This window comes from Pongo abelii, chromosome 2 (assembly GCF_028885655.2).
Source record: "Pongo abelii isolate AG06213 chromosome 2, NHGRI_mPonAbe1-v2.0_pri, whole genome shotgun sequence".
NCBI classification, from domain to species: domain Eukaryota; kingdom Metazoa; phylum Chordata; class Mammalia; order Primates; family Hominidae; genus Pongo; species Pongo abelii.
Window position 1 is genome coordinate 88,246,702 of NC_085928.1, and position 23,080 is coordinate 88,269,781.

Genomic DNA, 23,080 nt, shown 5'->3' on the forward strand with positions numbered 1-23,080 from the left:
CGGTAAGATTTCTATGAATTGATGATAAAAGTATTATTAGAACTCTGGTAGCTGACATTTTCATTTTTCCCCATGAAAAAAATATATCATAAAGACCATTAATCTTGTGGTTTTGAATCCTAGAATTGTTCAAATGGTAGGACCAAAGCACATTTCTAGAATGTGATATAACTAGCTATCTTACATGATGGTTCCTGATCCTACCAGAGCTAGGGCTAGTTCACTTTTTTTTTTTTTTGGAGACAGGGTCTCACTGTGGCTCCCAGGCTGGAGTGCAGTGGCACAATCTCTGCCCACTGCAACCTCTGCCTCTGGGGTTCAAGCCATCCCCCAACCTCAGCCTCCCGAGTAGCTGGGACTGAAGGCTCGAGTAACCACCCCTGGTTAATTTTTTGTATTTTGTGTAGAGCCGGGGTTTCACCATGTTGCCCAGGCTGGTCTCAACCTCCTGACCTCAAAGGGATCCTTCCGCCTCAGCCTCCCAAAGTGCTGGAATTGTAGGCATGAGCCACTGCGCCTGGCTAGTTGATATTTATTATTTCTTCATAGTCAATTCAACATAATAACATTTCTAGAGTAGACACCACGCCCCAAGCACTTGGCAAGGAGGTTGAAACTATCTGTGTTGCAATGAGATTTCTCTTACACCAAACATTTATTAACATTCACAGATTCATCCACAGTGAAAATGATCATGGTACTCCATTAATAATTTGCTTTATATGGTCCTAATCAAAGGGACTTAACCAAATAAGCTAGTGTCAGTGCTTGCCTTGCCCACAGCCCCCTTCTAAGGTGTCTTTACACTTAGGTTGCACTCCTTTTTCTTTGAGATGAAGTCTTGCTCTGCCACCCAGGCTGAAGTGCAGTGGCGCAATCTCGGCTCACTGCAACCTCTGCCTCCCAGATTCAAGCAATTATCCTGCCTCAGTCTCCCGAGTAGCTAGGATTATAGGCACCCACCACCACACCCGGCTAATTTTTATAGTTTTAGTAGAGACAGGGTTTCACCATGTTGGCCAAGCTGGTCTCGAACTCTTGACCTCAGGTGATCCGCCCACCTCAGCCTCCCAAAGTGCTGGGATTACAGGCATGAGCCACTGCGCCTGGCCATGGGTTGCACTCTTGAGCCATGTGGGACTCCACCACTCAGCTCAAAACTGATTGAAACTGACAGCAGCACTTGAGCCCACAGCAGCCACCTGTAAGCTGGACAGTGCCCTAGGAGATGGTTCAGGACCAAGAATTTAAAAAGTCCACAGTCATTTCAATTACATTCTTCCCTAAGGATACCAACCAACTTCTTTTCTAAAGAATCAAAACCTGGGCCAGGCGCGGTGGCTTACGCCTGTAATCACAACACTTTAGGAGGCCGAGGTGAGCAGATCATGTGAGGTCACGAGTTCGAGACCAGCCTGACCAACATGGAGAAACCCCATCTCTACTAAAAATACAAAATGAGCTAGGCGTGGTGGTGCATGCCTGTAATCCTAGCCACTCGGGAGGCTGAAGCAGGAGAATTGCTTGAACCCAGGAGGCGGAATTTGTGGTGAGCCGAAATCGCGCCATTACACTCCGATCTGGGAAACTCCGTCTCAAAAAAAAAAAAAAAAAAAGAATCAAAACCTGAACCATCTTTTAGCCTCAACTTGTTCAAAAGCTGAAAAGGGTATGGAAGCGGGGAGTGAGAGGGGAACCCATAAGAGATGATCCCTGCCCACAACCATGCAGGGCGTAATACACCAAAAATAAATGGTCCCTAAGCCTGAGAGCTTACTGTTAAGAGTAAAACACAAACTAACAAAGCACTGTAGGAATCTAAAATTTGTCATCTCTGTTTTTTGACCCAAGAATGCTACTTTTAGGAATGGATCCTAAGGAAATAACTAAACAAGTACCAAAAGATGTATGCATGGGAATATCAGTAGCAATGGCAGTTTTCATAAGAAAGAAAAAACTCAACCTAAATCAATAAGAGATTGGGTAAATAAATACATTTACATAGTGAACTATCTACCTACATATTATTATAGAAAGAACTCCATGATAGATTTAGCCAAAATAATGTTTATATAATGAATCATATACAGTATGTAGTTATATATATATTTTATAAGAATATAGGCTATAATGTTAATTAAAATGATTCAGCTTAAAGGAGAGTTTTGCTTTCTAATTTATGCTTTTCTGTGTGTCCAGTCTTTTTTACTATGTTATGATACATTTGTAATCAGAAAAAAGATAATTAAAAAAATAAGTAATGAGGCCAGGCATGGAAACTCATGCTTGTAATCCCAGTATTTTGGGAGGCTGAGATGGGAGGATCGCTTGAGCTCAGCAGTTTGAGACCAACTGGGCAACACGGTGAAACCCTGACTCTACAAAAAATACAAAAATTAGCCTGGTGTGGTGGCTTACACCTGTAGTTCCAGCTATATCGGGACCTAAGGTGAGAGGATTGCTTGAGACTAGGGGTTTGAGGCTGCAGTGAGCCATGTTGGCACCACTGCACTCCTGCCTGGGTGAAAAAGCAAGACCCTGCCTCAGAAACAAACAAACAAAAATATCAACAATAAACAAACAAATAATGGGCTAGGCCCAGGGGTTCACACCTGTAATCCTTTGGGAGGAGGAGGAGAAGGGAGGATGGCTTGAGCCCTGGAGTTTGAAGTGGCAGTGAGCTATGACTGTGCCACTGTACTCCGGCCTGGGTGACAAAGGGAGACTCTATCTCTTAAAACAACAATAAACAAAACCAAACTAATAATGATGCCGTAAAATTAAAGCCCTAGGCCGGGCACAGTGGCTCATGCCTGTAATCCCAGCACTTTGGGAGGCCGAGATGGGCGGATCACCTGAGGTCAGGAGTTCGAGACCAGCGTGGCCAACATGGTGAAAGCCCATCTCTACTAAAAATACAAAATTAGCTGGGCATGGTGGTGCACGCCTGTAATCCCAGCTACTCAGGAGGCTGAGGCAGGAGAATCGCTTCAACCCAGGAGGCAGAGTTTGCAGTGAGGCGAGATCACGCCATTGCACTCCAGCCTGGGCAACAAGAGCAAAACTCCATCTCAAAAAAAAAAAAAAATTTAAGCCGTAGTTTTTTTACTTTGTATATGTCTTTTGTGAAGAACCTACAATATACTAGATTAATGCATCCAAAAGGAAATGTAATGAGTCACAGATGAAATTTTGTATATTCTAGTTCCTAATAATATATCTTATGTAGCCCAATGTCTAAAAATTATGATTTTAACATATAATCAATATAATGCCACTGAAATATTTACATTCTTTTTTTCGTAAGTATTTGAAATCCTCTGTGTATTTACATAGTACATTTCAATTCAGACCATCTTTCAAGTGGTCAATATCCACACTTGGCTACTGTATGGGATAGTGTAGTTTTTTGTTTTTGTGGGGTTTTTTGTTTGTTTGTTTTTTGAGATGGAGTTTCGCTCTTGTTGCCCAGACTGGAGCGCAATGGTGCCATCTCGGCTCACCACAACCTCTGCCTCCCGGGTTCAAGCAATTCTCCTGCCTCAGCCTCCCGAGTAGCTAGGATTACAGGAATGTACCACCACGCTTGGCTAATTTTGTATTTTTAGTAGAGACGGGGTTTCTCCATGTTGGTCAGGCTGGTCTCGAACTCCCAACTTCAAGTGATCTGCCTGCCTCGGCCTCCCAAACTGCTGGGATTACAGGCGTGAGCCACTGCGCCCGGCAGTAGTTGTTATTTTTAAGGAGGATAATTTTTAAACTTTTAGGTTCTTAATTTCTGAAGTTGTTTGATTCTGCTTAAATGATTGTTTATTAATATTATTTTGGTAATCTTTGAAAGACTGTTGCTAGGTTTTTGGTTTGTTGCGGTTTTTTAAAGAAAGTGCTGGTGTAATAAATACTTTTTCCTGAACAAACACACCTTGGGTGAACTCTTACCTCTCTATCTCTCCTTTCCTTCTCAGTTGTTGACAGGCAGGGTCAAAACTCAGAATCTTTAGTAGATATATTTGTTGCCGGTCCCTGGAAGGAGGAAGGGCAATGGACAGCAATAAAAGGTCACATTTATCAGAGGTCCCTTACTGCACCACTAGAAAATGACTGCAATTATTATCAGGGCTCCCTGAATAATCAAAACGACATATATCAAAAGTCTGACTCTTTCTAAAGAGTTACTCCCCTCCCCTTTTTTGTTTTTTTAGTGTTTTACCAAGAGTAGCACCACCAAGGGGATATTTATATTATCTGACCATCAACAAGAGGGGTAGGCTACAATATAGACCACAGAGCACAGTGGATTCAGGCAGGTCTGGGCTTGGGTGTCTCTGGGCTTCCATATCCTCAACTGTAGAGCAGAGATTATAATACACAACCTATTTCAAAAGATTCATTTTGAAACAACTTTGTATCAAGTGTATATAATACATAGAGAAAAGTATACACATCCTAAGTGTAAAATACAAACTTCACAAATTAAATATACTCGTGTGACCATCACCTAGATCAAGAAACAGAACACTCTCAATGCCCAGTAGCCTCCTTCTCATCCCTATCCTCTGTGTTACGTTTCTACTGCGATGTAACCTGCTACTACAAATTGAGTAGCTTAAAACAACACAGATTTATTTTCTCAGTTTCCATGGGTCAGGAGTGTGGGCACAGCTTAGATAGATCTCAGGTCTCACAAGTTAGCAATCAAGGTGTTGGCCAAGGCTTGGGTTCTCATTCAGGACTTGAGCTCGTTGCAGTTGCTGGCATAATCAGTTCCTTATGGCTGTATAACAGAGGTCCAGCTCCCTTGCTAGCTGTTGGCAGGGGCCCACTCTCAGCTCCTACAGGCTGCCCAGTTCCTTGCTATGTGGTTCCTGCCCCCATATACAGCTCACAACTGTGGCTCCCTTCCAGGCCAGAAGCACCTTGTCACTCTGACTTCTGTCTCTGACCTCTAACTGCTAATTTTAAGAGCTTGCCTGATTAGGACAGGCCAACCCATGATAGTCTCCTCAGTGATTAGGGACCTTAATAACAGGAGGGATACCCCACTAAGTCACAGGTTGCACCTGTACTCAAGGGACAGGGATTATATGAGGGAGCAACCTAGGGGGCAGATATCATGTCCCCCACCTTAGAATTCTGCCTGCCTCACCATCCCCTAAGACTAACCACTACCCAATGTCTAACAGTATTTTTCAAACTTTATAAAAATGGAATGTTTGTGAAATATACTCATCTTTTGTATGTAATTGCAGATCATTCATTTGCATTGCTGCATAGTATTCCACTGTGTGAATATACCACAATACCAGAATTTATTTACCCTTTTAAAGGTTGATAGTTAAACTAATTATAACATAATGTATAGATTTTTTTAATGAGTAGGAAAGACAAGGAAACAACTACCTCTCAATTAGGAGTTGCAGAATAAAAATCATTTTAAGCATATGCAAAGAATTTGAGACATGGAAGAGTTTTACATATCATCTTAGAGAAAAAGGTGGTGTTTGGTAAGTTTTTAGTTTTTTAGTTTTTGTTTTTGTTTTGAGACAGAGTCTCGCTATGTTGCCCAGGCTGGAGTGCAACGGCATGATCTTGGCTCACTGCAATCACCACCTCCCAGGTTCAAGCAATTCTCCTCCCTAAGCCTCCCAAATAGCTGGGATTACAGGCACCTGCCACCACGCCTGGTTTGGCTTTTTTTTTTTTTTTTTTTTTTTTGAGATGGACTCTTACTCTGTCACCCAGGCTGGAGTGCAGTAGCATGATCTTGGCTCACTGCAACCTCTGCCTCCCAGGTTCAAGCAATTATCCTGCCTCAGCCTCCTGAGTAGCTGGAACTACAGGCGCCCGCCACTACGCCCAGCTAATTTTTGTATTTTTAGTAGAGACACGGTTTCACCATAATGGCCAGGCTGGTCTCAAACTCCTGACCTCAGGTGATCCACCCACCTCAGCCTCCCAAAGTGCTAGGATTACAAGTGTGAGCCTCCATGCCTGGCCTAATTTTTTGTATTTTTTTAATTTTATTTTTTTGTAGAGACAGGGTTTTGCCATGTTGCTCAGGCTGGTCTCGAACTCCTGACTTTAGGTGATCCACCCACTTCAACCTCCCAAAGTGCTGGGATTACAGGTGTCAGCCACTATATCCAGCCAACATTAATTTATCGTCTCAGTTTTTGCAGGTCTGAAGTCTGGGCATGGCTTACCTGGATTCTTCGCTCAGGGTTCTCATAAGGCTGAATTCAAGGGGTCAGCCAGGCTGCAACCTCATGTGGTGCTTGGGGTCTTCTTCCAAGCTTATATAGATGCTTGCAGAATTTGATTCCTTGTGTTCCTAAGACTGAGTTTCCCACTTCTTTGCTGACTGTCAGCGAATGTCTGTTCTCGGCTGCTAAAGGGCCCCACGGTTCCTTGCTGAGTGCTCCACTCTGTAGGCGGTTTGCATCACCACTTCAGAGGAGCAGGGAAATCCCTCCACATGAAGTTACTGGCCCTTTTGAAAGGGGCTCCTGCCTGATGAATTTAGGCCCATTCAGAATACTCAGAATAATGTGCCTTTTAATTAACTCACAATCAACTAAGAAATCAGTCAATTGGCTGGGTGCAGTGGCTCATGCCTGTAATCCCAGCACTTTGGGAGACCAAGGCGGGTGGGTCACAAGGTCAGGAGATCAAGACCATCCTAGTCAACATGGTGAAACCCAGTCTCTACTAAAAATATAAATGTTAGCTGGGCATGGTGGTGCGGGCTTGTAATCCCAATTATTTGGGAGTCTGAGGCAGGAGAATCCCTTGAGCCCAGGAGACAGAGTTGGCAGTGAGCCAAGATTGCACCACTGCACTCCAGCCTGGCGACAGAATGAGACTCCGTCTCAAAAAAAAAAAAAAAAAAATATATATATATATATATATATATATAAAACAATCGATCAATCAAGGTTGATGGGCATTTGGGTAGCTCCTATTTTGGGGCTATTACTAGCAGTGCTGCTATGAACATTCTAGAACATGTCTTTTGGTGAACACATGTATTCATTTCTGCTCAGTATATACGGAGGAATAGAATTGCTGGGTCATAGGGTTTGCATACACTCAGCATGGAAGGTACGGCCAAACAGTTTTCCAAAGTGGCATTACCAAGCTGTGTATCCACCAGCAGCGTTAGAGCAGCCCACAAGACTGTTTGGACAGTTAAAACATGAAATCATGATAAATAACTTAGGACAGAACCTGGGATATAGAAATTACTAAATAAAAGGATTTTCAATAGAAATTAGTACTAACTGTTATTTTCTGCTGCTCTGTTAAAGTCTATGGGGTGTGTATGCCCAGCTTTTTCATATATCCCTAGTGGGTCGCCGTAATTTATTAAATAGCCAAAGGAACACGTCAATGTTGGCCTCTTGTCCAAAAAAAGTTTCTTCAGACTTGCATTTACTTTCCTTTTCCTTGGCCCTTGCACCAAGGCACACAATAAGGGGGTACTGAGGGATCTCCAGTGTTAATACCTGAAATTAGTCTGCATAGGCCTCACTGAGAAGGTGGTTTCTTTGAGCCTAGGAGCAACAGGCTATTAGGCTATACCATCCAGCCTATGTCTGTAGTAGACTACACAATCTAGGTTTGTATAAGTGCTCTCTATGATGTTTGAACAATGAGGAAATATTCTAATGCATTTCTCAGAAGGTATCCCCATTATAAAGCCATGTTTGACTTTATTTACATAGCATTTACATTGGATAGGTATTATAAGTAATATAAAGATAATTTAAAGTACACAGGAGGATGTGGCTGGGTGTGGTGGCTCACGCCTGTAATCCCAACACTTTGCAGGGGCTGAGGCAAGAGGATTGCTTGAGCCCAAGAGTTCATGCCCAGCCTGGGCAGTATAGTGAGACTCCATCTCATTAAAAAAAAATAAAAGGAAAAAGTGTACAGGAGGATGTGTATAAGTTATATGCAAATAATACTCCATTTAATTAAAGGGACTGAGCATCCTTGCATTTTACTCCCCACCAGGGTCCTAGAAGCAATCCTCCATGAATACTGAATGATGACTGGCCCTTGCTTTGAAACCTCATCTAGGGAAAGATTCTGTGTCCTTTTGCAGGGAATTAAGTGAAACTCAGACCACATAGCAGCAACGAAATGTTAATCTTCTGTACTTAGCTATTTTTTATCCAAGGCCTCAGACATGTTAATCAATTCTTCCTAATTGCTTATTAGCCATTATTCCTAATAGAGGCAATGAGTCACAAGTTTCAGCTGCTTGATTCAAACTCTTTGAAGGCCAACTCAAATCAAGAGAAGTAGTAATCAAGAACTAGGAACTCTGCAGACTAATTCTCAGATAAATCAAAGTTCTTGCCTAGGCCCAAAGACCTTCAGCAGCTGGCCTGGTTTCAAAAAGAAGAAAGAAAGAAGAGAGAAGAGAGAAGAGAGAAGAGGAAGAAGAGAGAAGAGAGAAGAGGAAGAGGAAGAGGAAGAGGAAGGAGGGGGGAGGGGGAGGGGGAGGGGGAGGGGGAGGAGGAGGAGGAGGAGGAGGAGGAGGAGGAGGAGGAGGAGGAGGAGGAGGAGGAGGAGAAAGCCCGATTTTAATCAGATGGTCACTGAGCCTAACTTCCGATTCCTCATTTGTAAAATAGGGCAACTGAGATCATCTACATTATAGGGTGTCAATCATTCATTGATTTAACAAATATTTAATCTTTACTTTATACCAGGCTCTGTGCCAGGCAATTAATAAGTATTTCTTAAATGTTAATCATGTATCAGCTATTATCACTGTCAACACTTATTTGCATATTGACTATCAACCTTGTGGGAAAATATCTGAAAAATGTGGTCTTAAGCTGGCTTTACACTCCCCCTCAGACTCACCCTATTCACATACATAATTTTCTTTTTCATTTCACATACATAATTATATGCCCACTGTCTACCACTGGTGTGGAGCCAACTCCTCAAGCCTGAATCCTCAATTACTGTGGTCAGAGAATGCAAACTAATTTTATTATCAGCCTAACTGCCTCAAAATTTAAAAGGCAAATATGCCACACTTCAAAGTCACAGGGGAAAGTTTTGGGGATTAAGTGTCATTTTGATTATCTGCCCCACATTTCCCCTTCCATTAGCTAAGAAACATTAGGAGGCAGATCACTAGACACATCTGAAAGTGGACAGGTTCACTTTTACAGGAGAGATTCCATTTCCTCTTATACCCCCAGGCCCCCGCACCCCATCTCCCAGGACTCTACGTGAAACTATCAGTGGGAAAACATTTCCAAAACGCTTTTTATCCCCATCCTCATAGAGAAGACCTCAAATTTGCTTTCAGCCTTATTCATATGTTTCAGGAACAAATATTAAATTAACATCAGCAGAGGAACAAAAGAAGTTTGCAGAAGCAAAAGAACAGTATTGAATAGAGTATTCATCTCTGGAGCCAAAATACTTGGGTTCAAATCCTGGCTGAGGATTGCCTGGCTTAGGGTTGCCAGATAAAATACAGGACACCCACTTAAATTTGAATTTCAGATAAACAACAAATAGTTTTTTAGTATAAATATATCCCATATGCAGATTTAAGACACATTTCTGCTAAAAATTTATTTGTTGTTTATCTGAAATTCAAATTTAACTGGGTGTCTTGTATTTTGATTTGCTAAGCCTGGTAACCTGACTCTGTTTACTAGTTTTGTGATCTAGGATAAGTTACATAAACTCTCTGTGTTTGTTTTCTCATCTGTAAAATAGGAAGAGCAAAAGCATATTCTTCATAAAATGGTTTCAGTAGTCATTTTTGCTCTTCAACAAATGTGTCTGGTTCTCTTCCTTCCAGAAACATGGCGGGATAGCACTTCCCCATCTTTGAATTTAAAGGAAGCCTGTGACTTGCTTTAGCCAATGAAAAGTGAGCACAAGGGAAGTGTCTTCCAGGTAAAAGGGTCCCCTATCCTACCTTCCCCTACCAGATCCAAGGAAGAGACAAGCGTGAGGAAGAAATATACACATGTGGTTCTAAACATTGAAATCTGGGAGTTGTCACTGCAGCATAATTTAGCTCATCCTGACTGAGTGTTGTTGTGAAAATTGCACGAGTTAATAATTGTTAAGGATTTAGAATATGCCTGGCACATAGTAGGCACTATATACGTATTTATTAGGTTAATAAGAAATCTGCGACCTTTTTCTGGTACTAAAAAAGGATTGAGATAGGACTTGCTTGCTAGCTATCATTCAGCTCAGGCTGCCATAGCAAAACACTGTAGACCGGGTGTCTTAAACAACAGACCTCAATTTTCTCACAGTTCTAGAGGCTGGAAACCTGAGATGAGGATCTAGTGAGGGCTCTCTCCCAGGCTTGCAGACGGCCACCTCACTATGTGCTGGTCTTTCCTCAGGTGCATGCATTGCACATGTGGAAAAGGAGCAAGATCTTTCTCTTTTCCTGTTCTTAGAAGGCCACCAATTTTATTGCATTAGGACCCCACCCTTATGACCTCCTATGACCTTAATTGCCTCTTCAAAGCCTTCCCTCCAAGTACAATTGTATTAGGGGTTAGTGCTTCAATATATGCATTTGAGGAGGAAACAATTCAGCCGACAGCATCATACAAGCTTTGGTAATACACACTTATTGTCCAGTTTTCCTTCTCCAGGCTTAAGAAATCAAATCTATCCCTTTTCCATAGTGATTGGTAATAAACTCTCTAAAGAGCAGCATTTAGCTTAGGGAGACCCTTTAATCATTAGACAGAATGTTTATGCCTAAAACACTTCTGATATGGGTCCACTCAAATTGCAGCATGGGTTATAACAGAGCGGTGGACTCGATTGCAGATGACCAGGGCCGAGCAATCTGCGGAAGCCAGCCATGTGCACAGTAATTCAGAAAGGGCAGAGAAACCGGATCCAGGGGGAAAATCACAGGCAGTTAATGAGAATCAGATGCAATGTAATTCAGACCGCAGTGCACATCCTGATCTCTGGGCACAGGGAATTACATCCATAAACAGACCAGACTTGATTTTATGCAGCATTTTCATTCCCCAAAGAATCCCAAAAGCCTTCCAAAAGCACACTCTTGTTACTGGTAGCTCACTGGTGTGGAAGACAAACAGAAAAATGTTGTGTTCATAACTCAGGCGCAGAAACTTTGTTAGAATCCAGGCCATCCATGTGGGCTAGCTTGACTGGAATGCCAGGTGACCCTTTACTGGTATGAAAAATACACTTTTTTTTTTCCTTTTAGATGAAAACATCCTTATAAAGGAAATCCAAGCATGCACAAAAGAAGGTTTTAAGCTTAGCCAGTGAACCACAGTTAAAAAGTATGGCATACATATCAGACTCACTCCATGGATATCTACATGTATGTGCATATAGATTCATGTTTATATACCATGGAAACAAACTTTATAAAATATTACTTATCCTTATTATATGTGATGTATTCTGCACTAGATCTTAGCCAAAAGGCCAAGAAGTGATATGTGATGTGTTCTGATGCTATCGATCCTATTTTTTTTTAAGTTGATCATTATTTGGTAATTGATATGTTGATTTTATAACCCATTTCTGTGTACAATATTAGATTTTGAAATCCATTTCACAAAAAGATAATGAAAGAGAATAGAAGGCTCTGATACCATGACACTTCAATCATAATACAACATATGGCCCTGGGACAGTTACTTTGCCTTTTTAGGTCACGAGTCACTGGGATTCTTTCACTTTTAACTTGTTAAGTTTTTATTTATTTATTTATTTATTAGAGACAAGGTCTCCCTCTGTCACCCAAGCTGGAGTGCAGTGTCATCATCATAGCCCACTGCAGCCTTAAACTCCCGGGCTCAGGTGATCCTCCCGCCTCAGCCTCCTGAGGAGCTAGGACTAAGAGGCACACCCCACCATGCCTGGCTAATTTTTTTTATTTGATTGTAGAGATGGGGTCTCGCTGTGTTGCCTGGGCTGATCTCAAACTCCTGGGCTGAAGCGATCCTCTTGTCTTGACCTCCCAAAGCGCTAGGATTATAGGTGTGAGCTGTTGTGCCTGGCTACCTGCTGAGATTTTTATGTATGGCACCTGTATATAGGTAAAGCAAAAACATCCTGAAACCAACTGCATGTGATGAGATTATTTTGGAATTCCTATGTTGATTCAAATTTGGGGGTTACAGCAGGCAGAGGTTGCAGTGAGCCGAGATCCCATCACTGCACTCTGGACTGGGCAACAGAGTGAGACTCTGTCCCGAAAAAACAAAAACAAACAAACAAACAAACATAAACAAAGTTGGGGGTTAAAAATAGGGAGAAAATCCATTTTCTTCTGGCACTAAACTGAGCTTTGGGTGGCCCCTAAATTGGTCAGAATTTATTTGGTTGCATGTAACAGAACTTCCTCCCATCCAAACAACACAGAAAAAATTACTGGCTTAAAGTCAAATGGTCCAAGGACTGTATGGGTGTCAGCAGAGCTGGCTCCTGATTCTGAGATGATGCCACTATTCTTCTCCATCTCTGGGTCCTGCTTTCCTCTCTGTTGGCTTTATTCTCTCCTGTTACAGACAGGGCACTCCCTTGCACCGGAGAAGATGTTTAGTAGCAGCCTGACAACCCACAGAAAAGAGGGTACCTCTCCTGACTCTTTCAGCAAAAGCTCAGGCTTCTCATGATCCCAGCTTGGGCTACATGCCCATTTCTGAGCCAATCACTGTGAACAGGGACATGCCTTTCTCCAGTTACTCAGGTCCGCGTCATGTGCCTACCCACGGTGCATAGTAGTGGAGTCAGATCAACCAAATCAAACAAATTTGAGAATGTCATTATTACACAAAGGAAAACCAACAGGCCATTTCTAAAAGACAGGGGCAAGAATTTTAAGTGGATGATGAAAACAATGGCCACTACTGTCCTTTAAGCAGATGTCTTTGTCTGTTTTGTGTTGCTATAAAGGAATACCTGAGGTTGGGTAATTTATAAAGATGAGGTTTATTTAGCCCACAGTTCTGCAGGCTGCATAAGCAGCACAGGGCTGGTGTCTCCCTAGTTACTGGTAAGGGCTTTTGTTTTGGTTTGTTTGTCTTTTGTGATGGAGTCTCTTTCACCCAGGCTGGAGTGCAATGGTGTGATCTCACTCACTGCAACCTCTGCCTCCCAGGTTCAAGTGATTCTCCCACCTCAACCTCCTGAGTAGCTGGGATTACAGGCACCCACCACCATGCCCGGCTAACTTTTTTGTATTTTTAGTAGAGTTGGTGTTTCACCATGTTGGCCAGGCTGTTCTTGAACTCCTAACCTTAGGTGATCCATCCGCCTCGGCCTCCCAAAGTGCTGGGATTACAGGTATGAACCACTGCTCCTGGCCTAGAAAGGGCTTTTGAGTTGCATCAAAACATGGTGGAGAAAGTCAAATGGGCACCAGACACATGTGAAGATGGATCAAAACTGGAGGCATCCTGGCTTTATAACAACCAATCTGGTGAGAATGAATCCATTCCTGAGAGAGCAAGAACTGTTCTATCTGTCTCCATGATCCAAACATCTCCCATAAGGCCCCACCTCCCCACACTACCTCGCTGGGTATCCAATTTCAACATGAAATTTGTTGGAGACAAACACACCACATCCAAACCATAGCCCCAGATATACCACCAATCCCTCCCTGTTATTTATTTATTTAGCATATTTTTTGAGATGGAGTCTTGCTCTCTTGCCCAGGTTGGAGTGCAGTGGCGTGATCCCAGCTCACTGCAACCTCTGCTTCCTGGGTTCAAGGCATTCTCCTGCCTCAGCCTCCTGAGTAGCTGGGATTACAGGCGCCCACCATCACCCCCAGCTAATTTTTGTATTTTTGTAGAGACGGGGTTTCATCATGTTGGCCAGGCTGGTCTCCAACTTGTGACCTCAGGTGATTCACCTCGGCCTCCCAAAGTGCTGGGATTACAGCATGAGCCACTGTGCCTGGCCTCCCTCCCTCTTATTTAATCTTAAAAGTACAGAGAAGAAGCTGGAATTTTATCACTATACTTGGAGAATACTTTTCATCCAGAGAAATCCTGACATTTTCTCTCTGCAATCTCTTAGAAGTTAGAAGCTGTGACAAGGGATTCTCCTAGCTTTCAGATGGAAAACTTAATGTGCCATGAATTTCTGGTCATAAGCCTAAGAAGTAAAACTCTCTTTGGGGCCTTTTAGAAATCATCTCTCTAGCTTTACGCTCATGGCTTATAACGTCGTAATTGCCTGGTGGTTGTACTGCAGCTGCCTTTGCAAACGGAGTTTCAACCCGCAGGTCACCTTGGATTAACCAATGTATTGTGTACTCAACCGACGGGCTGAACTGCTGGAGTCATGAATACTTGCTCTGTCTCACACTGAAAAGCACATAGAAAGGGAAAACACATACATACACACAAAACCTTAACACAATTTGACCAAAAGGGGGAAAGCATATTGGAAAAACATGGCTTGAGTATGATTATTTTCCTCCATTTCACCGAACACCATTTGTCTTCTGGGAAGCAATGCAAACAGAGCTGAGGCTTTCAGACTGCAAATATTATTGCTCTGCATTGAGGTGATAAACTTGCTGAAACACAGAAGAAGACAGAACAGAAGGAATAGTCATGGACATTTTAGCATACAACCGTCTATATAAGACTAACAGGGCCAGAGTTTGGGGTTCTGCTCATTTGCTTGCTTTGTCTTTTTTTTTTTTTAATTTGTTTGGATTTTGTTTTTGTAACAATTTCTCGTAGAATATTTCAGTTCACATTGGGGAAAGGCTACCTGGCTGTGATGTAGGCACATTTATCATCATAAGAAATGGACAGATTTCCTTTGATAACACTATTTTGCCTCGGGTTTTAGACACAAAATACAATAATTATTTCTTTGTAGATACCACACATGAAACACAGAAACTAGTGGTTTTCTCACTGTGTAGAATATTTTCCCTTCCTTTACCCTTGTGTTTTCTCAGCCTTCAGATCTTGGCTTAAATGTCAGGCCATAGTTTCTTAAACATTAAACATAAACAAAAGTAAACAAAACAACCATACCATCAAGCAATTCCATTTCTAAGAATCTATTCCAAGAGAAATAAAAACATATATCCACAAAAAAACTTGTACATGAATATTCATAGGAACTTTATTCATGATAGCCAAAAAGTGGAAACCACCCAAATATTCATCAACTGGTGAATGGGTAAACAAAATGTGGTAGAGCTGTGCAATGGAATATTATTCAGCCATAAAAAGGAAAGAAGGCCAGGAGTACTGGCTTATGCCTGTAATCCCAGCACTTTGGGAGGCCAAGATTGGTGGATTACTTGAACTCAGGAGTTCAAGGCCAGCCTGGGTAACATGGCGAAACCCCGTCTCCACAAAAAAAAAAAATTAGCTAGGTATGGTGGTGTGCACCTGTAGTCCCAGCTTCTCAAGAGGCTGAGGTGGAAGACTCAATGGATCCCAGAAGGTGGAGGTTACAGTGAGCTGTGATCATGCCACTGCACTCCAGCCTGGGTGACAGAGCGAGACTCCACCTCAAAAAAAAAAAAAACAAAAAAAACAAAAAAAACCATGAATACATGCTACAACATGGATGAATCTACAAAATATGCTAAATGAAAGAAGCTGACACAAAAGAGCACATGCTGTACAATTCCATTTACATGAAATGTATTGAAAAAATACATCTATAGAGACAGAAAGTAGATTAGTGATTTCCTATGGCTGGAGGTGAGAAGAGGGATTAACTTAATCAGGCAGGTGGCTTCTTACTGGGGTAACGACAATGTTCTAGTTTGTGTTATGATGATAGTTACACAACTCAGCATATTTACTTTCTCTTGTTACCTAATTTAGAACTAGGCTGCCCAGGTTTGAATCCACTCCCTAACTTTGTGACCATGAGCAAGTTATTTAACTACATTATTTCATCATTGGAAGATAGAATTTTCATGAGATGTTAAGGTTCTTGTAAAAATTAAATGAGATGATACACATACATGTTAATACATGTGCAGTGCTTAGAACAGTGCCTGGGACATAGTAAGTGCTTCTCAGGTGTTTGCTATTATCTGTACACTCCATATCTAGACAGATACAAAATAATGTACGTCTGCTTGGCTTTTGACTGCCTAGAAGTGTTTGTGTTCACTTTAGGCTTGCATCACAGGCATCTGTACACTCTTCAACAGCAAACGCTCACAGGGTCTCACTCTGCCACTCAGGCTGGAATGGAGTGGTGTGATCATGGCTCACTGCAGCCTTAACTTCCCTGGACTCAGGCGAACCTCCCACTTCAGCCTCATGAATAGCTGGGACTACAGGTACATGCCACCATGCCCAGCTAATGTTTGTGGTTTTTGTAAGGACAGAGTTTCACCATGTTGCCCGCACTGGCCTCAAACTCCTGGGCCAAGCAATCCGCCCACCTTTGCCTCCCAAATCAACAGATCCTTTAATCCCTAGTCTTGGGTTCTCATCGATATAGGTTGTCTTTTAGTAACAACTCAACAAACTCTTTTTTTTTTTTTGAGACCGAGTCTCACTCTGTCACCCAGTGGCGTAATCTTGGCTCACTGCAACTTCCGCCTCCTGGGTTCAAGCAATTCTCCTGTGTCAGCCTCTCAAGCAGCTGGGATTACAGGCACCTGCCACCATGCCCCGCTAATTTTTTTTATTTTAGTAGAGACGGGGTTTCACCATGTTGGCCAGGCTGGTCTCGAACTTCTGACCTCAAGCAATCCACCCACCTCGGCCTCCAAAGTGCTGGGATTACAGGTGTAAGCCACCATGCCCAGCCACCAAAGTCTTTTGTACTAGCATTTATTCCATTGGTTCATCGATTAATTGAACATTTATTGAATATACATTAATTGAATGCCAACGATATACCAAACAGTGTCCTAGGTGCTGGGGATTATATATGGAATGAGACACAATCTCTGTCTTTAATAAGTTTATAGTCAGAATGAGAGGTCCCCAAAACTAACTGGGCATGAAAAAAACAATAGGATAATAAGGTGGGATGTGGAGCAGGAAGGTTTTTTAGTCTTCTCTCTCTCCCGTCACTAACCTGCATCAATCCCTGAAAGCTACTTCTAATTTAAAACACAATTGTTTTAAAACTATGTAATATATGAATAAAACACCTTAGAAATAGAAAACTTTGCTATTTTTATTGATCTGTAAGAGGCAACGTAAAAGCAGTGTGCTTGTTATGCAGACAATTTTATGGTAATTCTCCTATGGGGCACTCTCTCAAATTCCTATCCTGAGTTTCTTCTCTACAGCAATTCTGCAGCATTCAACATGCCATAAAGTTTTGCTTATTCATTTACTCTATTTTTTTTGAGACGGCGTCTGACTCTGTTGCCCAGGCTGGAGTGAAGTGGCATGATCACAGCTCACAGAAGCCTCCACCTCCTCAGGCTCAGGTGATCCTCCCACCTCAACCTCCTGGGTAGCTGGGACTACAGGTGTGCGCCACCACGCCTGGCTGATTTTTTGTAGAGATAGGGTTTCACCGTGTTGCCCAGGGTGGTCTCAAACTCCTGGGCTCAAGCAGTGCTCCCACCTTGTCCTCTCAAAGTGTTGGGATTACAGGTGTGAGCCACTGCGCCTGGCCAGGTGGTAATTTATAAAGCATAGATCCACTAGACTTTCTGAATCAGAACCTATAGGGGTAGAGCCCAGGCACCTATTTTTTGTTTTTAACATAAAAATGTTTATATTGGTCACATATGCAGAAGCAAAACAAAAGATTATAAGGGGTATTAATGAACAGAATCATGTGATTAGTTTTGTTTTTTCTGCTAGGTGATATCTTTTTTTAAAATTTCAATAGCTTTAGGGTTACAAGTGGTTTTGGGTTACATGGATAAACTGTATAGTGGTGAAGTCTGGGCTTTCAGTATACCCCTCACCAGAGCAGTGTACACTATATCCAAGAGGTAATTTTTAATCCCTCACCCTTCTAACCCTCCCCTGGCACCTATATTTTTAACAACCTTCCCAAGGGTTCAGTTTATGGACCTGCTTTTGGGAACCACTGCTGTAAATCATGGGTGGAGGAGGGAAGATGAATTAAACTAAAGGTACGGAGGCCGGCTAGGAGGTTGAGAGATTGGGACAGAGCGAACCAGGCTAGGAGGTTGTAGTAGGCTCAAAAATAACCCCCATGGATGGCCATGTCTTAACCCTTGAACCTGTGAATGTTACTTTACATGGCAAAAAGACTTTATAGATGTGATTAAGTTAAGGCTCTTGAGATGGGGAAATTATCCTGAATTATCTGGGTGGGCCCAAGATGTAATTACAATTGCCCTTATAAGATGGAAGCAGAGTGAGCTTTAACTGTAGGAGAGGAAGTAGGTCATGTGACTACGGAAGCAAGGAGAGAAAAAGTGATGTAGTAGAAGGAAGGGGCCACAAACCAAGGAATGTAGGTGACTTCCAGGAACTAGAAAAGACATGAGGCCCAGGTGCGGTGGCTCATGCCTGTAATCCCAGCACTTTGGGAGGCCGAGGTGGGCGGATCATGAGGTCAGGAGTTCGAGACCAGCCTGACCAACATGGTGAAACCCCGTCTCTACTAAAAATACAAAAATTAGCTGGGCGTGGTGTCGCAAGTGCCTGTAATCCCAGCTACTCAGGAGGCTGAGGCAGGAGAATCGCTTGAACCCAGGAGGTGGAGGTTGCAGTGAGCCGAGATCATGCCATTGCACTCCAGCCTGGGCGATAGAGCGAGACTCAGTCTCAGAAAAAAAAAAAAAAAAAAAGAAAGAAAGAAAAAGAAAAAGAAAAGATATGGAAATGGATTCTCCCTTAGAGCCCCCAGAAGGAATCAGCCTTGCTGACACCTTGATGTTAGACTTGTAAGACTCATTTCAGATTTCTGGCCACCCAAACTGTGGGAGGATACATTTGTGTTGTGTGAAACCACTAAGTTTGTGGTTATTTTTTATAGCAGCCATAGTAAACAAATACAAAGGGAAAACCAAAAAACCTAATACAGAGGTAGTAGGAGGAAAACCATTAAAATTTAGCAATTGATAGGGTCTATTTAGGTTAAGAGAGAGGAGGAATCAAGAATGAGCCTAGATTTCTAATCATAGATAGCTGCTGTCATATCAATAACAGGAGGAAGTAAAGAATATAATTAGTTGTTTGGCCAGGTGCGGTGGTTCACAACTGTAATCCCAGCACTTTGGGAGGCTGAGGCAGGCAGATCATTTGAGGCCAGGAGTTCAAGACCAGCCTGGCCAACATGGTGAAACCCTGTCTCTACTAAAAACACAAAAATTAGCCAGCGTAGTAGCGCATGACTGTAATCCCAGCTACTCAGGAGGCTGAGGCAGGGGAATCACTTAAACTGGGAGGGGGAGGTTGCAGTGAGCTGAGATCATGCCACTGCACTCCAGCCTGGGTGACTGAGCGAGACTCCATCTCAAAAAAAAAAAAAAAGAATATAATTAGTTGTTTGGTTGGTTGCTAGTATGATGTACAGGTAAAGAGGGCAGCAGACACTTGGATATGCAGGGCTGAAGTTTTGATTCTGTCATTTGCAAAATGGACAAAATAAAATATTCTTGTCTAATGGTTGTGAAGACTAAAGGTAATATATTCAGAAGCCTAGCATGAATAGGTATTCAAGTGTTAGGGGAAATATCTTTACCACTATATGGTTCCATGATCTGGGATTTGTTGTCCATCCCAAGGCATGGGATGAGACTGTGCCCCTAATCCCTACCCTCTTCCCATCAGCCTATTTGGCAGAATGCAAAATAGTAGCTGGAGCAGTCATTGAAACGGTCATTAACACCAGCTAAGACTTTGTGGATTGCAGATTCAGCGCCTGTGGAAAGTAACTCTATTGACCATAGACGAAGACACGGGCTAATGCAGCTGGTCAATATTTTCTAATCGAGTAAAGCCTCATTGAGACAGAGGCTCAGCTGAAGTTTATCTTTTCCTCTTTTTAAAGAGAAAGAGTTCGGGAAGCAAATGAGTTTAACAAGATTTCCAAAGGGAATATTTAAACGGCTTAGAAAACAAACTGCTTTTAATCACCTTCAAACACTTGAGAAGCACCATTTGCGGTCCAACTGATATTTGAATTGCACACCATTTTTTTTTTTTTTTTTTTTTTTTTTTTTTGTGAGACGGAGTCTCGCTCTGTCACCCAGGCTGGAGTGCAGTGGTGCGATCTCGGCTCACTGCAAGCTCCGCCTCCTGGGTTCACGCCATTCTCCTGCCTCAGCCTCTCGAGTAGCTGGGACTACAGGCGCCCACCACCGCGCCCGGCTAATTTCTTTTTGTATTTTTAGTAGAGACGGGGTTTCACCCTGTTAGCCAAGATGGCTACGGTGATCTCCCGACCTCGTGATCCACCCGCCTTGGCCTCCCAAACTGCTGGGATTACAGGCGTGAGCCACCGCGCCCAGCCAATTGCACACCGTTTCTAACTCTTTATTGCGCAAGTGCTCAGGGCAGACCTGGAAATCATTTTATAGCCGTGTTGTTTTCCTGAAAATCATGAAACTGTTTCCTTTAAAATGTGTCTTCATTCCTTACCTTCCACTAATTCTGACTGACTTTTCTCTAATAAGGAATCAGGCTAAGTTTTGATGGATGTTTTTCCTCCACCATGTCAAACAAAAACCCAGTTCTCAATAACATCCTCTTCCTCATGGCCATATCAAAGCCATTACCGAGACCTAACCATTTCCCTCCATTTCCTTATACTTTGACCTTCAAAATTCTAGTCCCAGCTTCCATCATCTCTTAGCTAGACAGCTGCAACAGGTCCTTCTGTGGTTTCCTGAATCCTTTCTAGTGCCCTTCCAATTCTCCATCCTGACAACAGAGACTGATCCCAAACAAAGTGTAGCATCTGAAGTCGGACTGAATAGGATCGCTAGCTGTGGGGGCTTTAGCTCACAAGTAACCTTAATGAGGCTCATTGTCTTCATCTACAAAACAGGATAATAGCAGTAACTGCCTCTGAGGTTTGAGATAAGGATTAGGTGAGTGAAGTTCTTCTCATAGTGCCTGCAAATAGCAACTACTCAGCAAATATTCGGTGTGGTTACTGCCACCAGCCTATCAGGACAATCTCACTTGTTATTATAAACATGCACATGTTTATTATAAAACACTCATTCATCTGTTTATATAGGTGAAGGGCCAAATGGCTCAGGACTTTTCTTTCCCATAATTTTTGAGGCAAGCATAATTAGAAAATGCATACGATTTAAATGAAACCAATCATACTTTTGAACAGTAAATTATATACATTATATAAAAGGAATATATAAAATATGGGTAGATAGTTTTATGGTTCTCCCCTTAAATAAGTTAACAAAATTCCTTTCATGCTCCTCCCAGTCTCTTCTCCACCCCCCAAAAAAAAAAGGATTTTTTTTTTTTTTTTGAGATGGAGTCTCACTCTGTTGCCCAAGGCTGGAGTGCAGTGGCGTGATCTTGGCCCACTCCAACCTCTGCCTCCTGGGTTCAAGCGATTTTCCTGCCTCAGCCTCCTGAGTAGCTAGGATTACAGGCGTCTGCCACCATGCCCGGCTAATTTTTGTATTTTTAGTAGAGTTTGAGTTTTGCCATATTGGCCAGGCTGATCTCAAACTCCTGACCTCAGGTGATTCAGCTATCTCAGCCTCCCAAAGTGCTGGGATTACAGGCGTCAGCCACCCCACCCAGCCAAAAAAAAAAAAAAAAGGATTTTTAAAGAAATAAAAATCAAGTATCCAGAGTGGGCTATTAAGTATTCAGAAGGGCATTTTATCAGAATATGAAGAAATAATTAAATCCTTAGCTGACCAAATATAAACCATGAAAAGTCAGAAAGTAATGCTGCCCCCAAATCTCCTCCATTTGCAACTCTTCCTAAGCGCCAAAGTGTGTTTTCTATCAGGTGATTCCTTTTATCTTAGGAGCCCCTCTAATCACTCAGAATGTGCTCTGCATTGGGTAATTCAGAAGCAAAATCTCTCATAACCAAATTTTTCAGGAAAAGCTCATTAACTCAATGTGAGGGAAGCATTCCCTGAAGAAATGAAAATAATATTTTTAAATGAAACGCCGTTTTCTTACTTTTAAAGGACCCAGGGCTGGAGTTAGAACTTCAAAAGGCTCTAAAGACTGACGAGGTTCTGATGGCCATGCCAATACCCTACTTGGTATTTCAAAATAAAATCCCCCTTATGGCCAGGCTCGGTGGGATTATGAATGGCTCACACCTGTAATCCTAGCACTTTGGGAGGCCAAGAAGTATGGATCACTTGCGGTCAGGAGTTCGAGACCAGCCTGGCCAACATGGTGAAACCCCCGTCTCTACTAAAAATACAAATATTAGCCAGGCGCGGTGGTGCATGCCAGTAGTCCTAGCTACTAGGGAGGCTGAGGCAGGAGAATCACTTCAACCTGGTAGATTGAGGTTGCAGTGAGCTGAGGTTGCACCACTGCACTGCAGCCTGGCTGACTGAGTGAGACTCTGTCTCAAAAAACAAACAAACAAAAACAATAAAAAAAAACTAAAGTAAAATAAAAGCTGCCTGAAAAGAAGGCCAAAGTTGTAGTTTTCCCACCAATACTACATCGTTGATTTTCTTCAAACAACATATATTTCTTTCTTTTTTTTAGTTTTGTCGATGTACCTTCAGGAAAGTGTGTGTGTGTGTGTGTGTGTTTGTATGTGTGTGTGTGTGTGTGTGAGAAATTGCCTTGCTGGTAACTAAGTACATGTTCAATGTGCCTACCAAGGGCTGTAAGGCAAGAACTGTAAGGACAAGGACCTGCATATGCACATCAAACTAGTCTGGCACGGAGTGATCTAGCAAAGGTGGAATTTAGAGGCCTGGGCTCAAATCCCAGCTGAATCACTTACCAGCTGTCTGACCTTGGGCTAGTTACTCTCTCTGAGCATCAACTACCTTGTTTGTTGTTGAAACACTGATGTGTGGAGATTACAGCAGGTACCCAGAAACACAATAAGGGTCCCCTAAATGGTAACTAAATAACAGTATACAGTGATTTGCCATTAACCAACCACTTAT